Genomic DNA, 4,871 nt, shown 5'->3' with positions numbered 1-4,871 from the left:
TCTCCTCCTCCTTCCCTCCTTCTCCTAGTGGGAATAGGAAGGGGGGGGGGGCGAATCCTAGTTGGACCGGGAGTCCAAGTAGGACCCCCCATGGCGCGCCCCTCCCTAGGCCGGCCACCTCTCCTCCCCCCTTTTTATACGTGGAAGGGGGGCACCCCAAAGGCACACCAAGTATTCTCTTAGCCGTGTGCGGTGCCCCCCTCCACAGTTACACACCTCGGTCATATCGTCGTAGTGCTTAGGCGAAGCCCTGCGCCAGTAACTTCATCATCACCGTCGCCACGCCGTCGTGCTGACGGAACTCTCCCTCGGCCTCAACTGGATCAAGAGTTCGAGGGACGTCATCGAGCTAAACGTGTGCTGAACGCGGAGGAGCCGTACGTTCGGTGTTTGGATCGGTTGGATCGCGAAGATGTTCGACTACATCAACTGCGTCACTAAACGCTTCCGTTTTCGGTCTACGAGGGTACATGGACACACTCTCCCCGCTTGTTGCTATGCATCTCCTAGATAGATCTTGCGTGATCGTAGGTAACATTTTTGAAATACCGCGTTCCCCAACACAAACGGCATTTTTACGAAAAATGCTTATATCACAGTGCTTGGTATAAGGAAGTGATTCAGTTTCCATATGATGCTGACATATATATGTGCAAAAGAAATTAGTAACAATGTATTTTTTTGCCGATTCCTAGTTCTTATTGTTTGTTAACTGAGTAGTCCGCAGCTAAAGTTTTTCCCATGCCATATGCTTTATCATTTAGTTAACCATATGCTTTTGTTGTAATATTTGATTGTTGTCATAGTTTTATCCTGATGATCTTGCTTCACATTCATGACTATTGTTATCGACGTCAGTCATGTTGACCAGCCTCCTAGAAAAATAATGGCTAATGATAATGATGGGTTAATAATTTGTATATACTCATATTGGAACCTGTCTAGAATTGGTGAGAACTAGTCAAGAACGATTTGTAAATAGAATAACATCACAAAAATGAAATTGGATGGGAAACGTGTCATAAAAATGGATATTGAATTGCCTTGTCTACGCATCATGGTCAATTGTGGAGATTACACACACTTAACATGTATTCCACTGTATGCGTACAATTTCCCCAGGTGAATAACCCTCACATCAAACTTATATAATTTGCAAGATAATGATCTATTCTTTCGGAACATGGAGAAAAGAACCTGAATTTTCCGTTTCTTACAGGAAATACGACACATCGGAACCAAAACAACATATCACACAATATTGGCCAAATATAAAAAACCATATTGTCAATTATTCATAAAGCAGAAATACATTCACGGCTTACAGATGCATACTAGAATGACATATGCTACATTCATTTTATAGCTTAGGATGCATATCTAAAACTCAACCAAGTCCTTCATTTGTGCATTGATCTCTCGTGTGATCAACCAAGGTCTGACTTAGTACTGATTGTTCTCCCAGAATTGAGCCTGGAGATAGTCTATTGTATTCTTTTCCACCTGAAATGCCTTGGCAAGAACATCATCTGATATTGGTGGCTTGGACCCAAACACTGCATTGGCAATTGTGATAGCCCTTGGGTTCTGGCTGCTGAGCGCGGCAATTGCAACAGCTGGCTTGTAGGGGTTGGGGTTGAATTGGAAGTGGATGAGCCCCACGGGGAAGACAAACACATCACCTTTGTTGAGCACCTTAGAGAGGAACTTGTTTCTGTTGGGGGCGGGCTGGTTGGATGTGACACAGCCAACGTACAGTGTCCCCTCGAGCACTGTGAGGATCTCAGTGGCGCGAGGGTGCGTATGCTGTGGGTTCTGACCCAAGGGAGCATAGTCGATGCGCGCAATTGAGATGCCGAGGGTGTTGAGTCCAGCAATCTGCATGACATTGATCAAAGTCACGTTGGATCCAACCTTGTTGGTGACCCTAGGCTTGTCCAGAGCGGCTGCCTTGAAAAAGTCATCCCCATTGACTTCCATCAGGTTCTTGCAAACAAACCCATTGACACGCACTGGGTGGATAGAGGAGAGGTGGCATGTAAGCTTAGATCTTACACGCACTAGTAGAAAAAGGCCCATTTGTCCCGGTTCATAAGGCCCATCTGTCCCGGTTGGGGAACCGGGACTAAAGGGTCGTTACTAATGCCCTAGGCCTTTAGTCCCGGTTCTTATACAAACCGGGACAGATGGGCCTCCACGTGGCCGCTCCGGCGAGCCCAGGCAGGAGGGCCTTTGGTCCCGGTTGGTAGCACCAACCGGGACCAATAAGCTTCCACGCGTCAGCATTTCAGCGGCTGTTTTTTTTTGAAAGGAGGTGATTTAGGGGTTTTGGGGGTTAATTTAGGTTGGTATAGGCAGCTAATAGAGAGATGTGTCCTCTCTTATCTCCGTGCTACTGCTACTGCTATGCCTAAACATGACTTAGATTGAAGTGAGGCAACATGTGGTGCATGTCGAAAGTAATACTAATCCTAACTTGATCAGGTTTGGATTGTACTACTTTTGACATGCACCACCTGCATGTTGCCTTCACTTCAATCCAATCCATGTTCATTTCACGCACAGATATATAATAACTCTTCATGCTCGCATCATGCATCATCATAATAACAATTCCTACTAATCATCATCGTACAACTTCTACTCGTTATTAATAACAAGTCATACGATCATAATCCTGATAGTCATCGAACCAACCCTACTTTGTTCTTAGCACATGATCATCAGTATTAGGTAGGACCTAAATACCCTCTTTAAGGTAAAATAACATAAAACAATATAGACCCTGACTCTCCATTATGGAGAACGGAGATCATCCTATCTCCAATTCTTGCGCTTCGCTTCCTTTTGCTTCCAAGAACCTCCTTACGACTGTCCATACATTTTTTCCATCTATTGATTAGCATGTCTCCACTTCTTTGAGAAATCCGGTATGGACAGTTGAGATTCATAGGATGACCTGGATATATGTTCAAAACACGAAGGCTGCCATTTTGATACATCAAATGAGGCACACAATCCTCTGGGATTCTCTGTTGAAAAACATAGTAATAACTTGATAGTTAGCAATGGTGTACTAGTTTTAGAAGTATGCAAAAGATGCACGTATGTCGTAATAGTAAAATATCTTACCAGGGTATCTCCATGGTAGTTACCGTAGTTCAACATGTGCACTAGTGGCACGTATTGACCATAATGTTGAGGAGTTTGATTGTAGATATTGTAATTCTCAATATCAGTACAAAATCCGACCAGATGATTTTTCTCCTGATAAGTTAATTCAGAGCCATCGGTGTAGTGGGTTTTGTCTACCATGTTCCGCACATTGTTTGAACAATCAAAATAAGCTGTCAATGGAAATAACCTGTCAACTATTTTGAAATAAACAATATAAATTAGCTAATAACTATGTTTGATAAATCTCTCAGCTCACGTGGTGTATACATTCGACCGTTGGTGATGGTCGCTCCTCCATTTGTCCCCGAGTGTATTACACCAAAATGTCTAGCACACGGGAATGAAGGAGAAGCGACCCCCACGACAACAGTCGGGATTCTTCGTCCTCTCATATATATATGGTGGAACTCTCCCTCGCTGATTCCTCTCTGACATTTGCGACCGTCGGTGATGGTAGCTCCTCCTTTCGTTCTCGACTGCATTACACCAAATTGTCTAGCACACGGGAACGAAGGAGAAGCTACCCCCACGACAACAGTCGGGATTCTTCGTCCTCTCATATATGGTGGAGACTCGACAGACTTAAAGTCAACCCGAAATATCGTTTAATTATCTTTCTAAAAGAGGATCTGGCTGGTCTTGCCTCGATGTCGGAGGGGGTCGGTGACGGGGACGATGGCGGGGATGATGGAGGGGCCGGGGGCTCCTAGATTTCTGCGAAAACAAAAACCCTATAAGCTACCAACTAATCATATGCATATACCTTGCATAGTGCTCTCCAATTTTAGCATTCAAAGTAGGAGTAGTTTTCCAATTTGAGCATTCAATAAGCAAAATCAAATCGCAAAATAAAGTAGTATTCAAATTAGGATGCATTCAATTATAAGCAAAACTACATCATATCCATGCGTCCGTACATCGTCGAATATTATCACTAATACACCTCGAATACTATCATACATATAGCATCGCCAGTACAGCTAGAACCGTAGTGCCCGACGGCTATCGGCGCGGGCGGTGGACACCCAAAGGGAAGGAACCATCACATGATCATAGCTCCAGTGAGATCCCTGAAGAACTTGCCAGGTATTGTCGAACCTGCCCTCCAACGCAACCATGTAGCGACGGACGTGCTGGTCCTCCTCGCTGACACGGTGACGTACCACCTCCGCGGTGTCCGGAAGCCTCGGCACCGTCACTGGCCCACGCGACCGCCACCAAACAAGGATCGGGTCAATGACGGGCTGGCTCCTCACCAACCTACGCCCCCCGGAAGGTAGCACCTCCCAAAACTAGCCCGGCGGAGCCCAGTCCCGGACATGGCCCCTCTAATCAAGCCGGCCTCCTCCGCCGATTCGACGACGAGGATGCGGGATAGGCATCGTCGACGTCGATGCGGGAATAATTGCTTTAACTAAAAAAACAAAATAGTTCTATTAATTTCCTTGCTAAAAATAAAATACTTCTATAGTAAAATAAACTAGTTTTGTTAAATCAACTAGCTCAACTACTAATTAAGCACTTACTATAAATAAAATAAAGTAGTACTTACTAAAAATAAACTACTTCTATATATAGTAAAATAAAGTAGTTTTATTAAATCAACTAGTTCAACTACTAAGCACTTACTATAAATAAAATAAAGTAGTACTTACTAAAAATAAACTACTTCTATAGTAAAATAAAGTAGTTTT

General features: G+C 44.0%; 1 pseudogene; it reads right to left on the bottom strand.

The window, feature by feature from the left end:
• Window positions 1–1,387: 1,387 nt before the first annotated feature.
• The window catches only part of LOC123174363 (germin-like protein 8-7), a 9,267-nt pseudogene continuing 5,783 nt past the window's right edge, over window positions 1,388–4,871 (bottom strand).

This window comes from Triticum aestivum, unplaced genomic scaffold (genome assembly GCF_018294505.1).
Source record: "Triticum aestivum cultivar Chinese Spring unplaced genomic scaffold, IWGSC CS RefSeq v2.1 scaffold90168, whole genome shotgun sequence".
Lineage (NCBI taxonomy): Eukaryota > Viridiplantae > Streptophyta > Magnoliopsida > Poales > Poaceae > Triticum > Triticum aestivum.
Note: the sequence above shows the minus strand (reverse complement) of the source record. Positions and strands in the feature narration are given on the sequence as shown.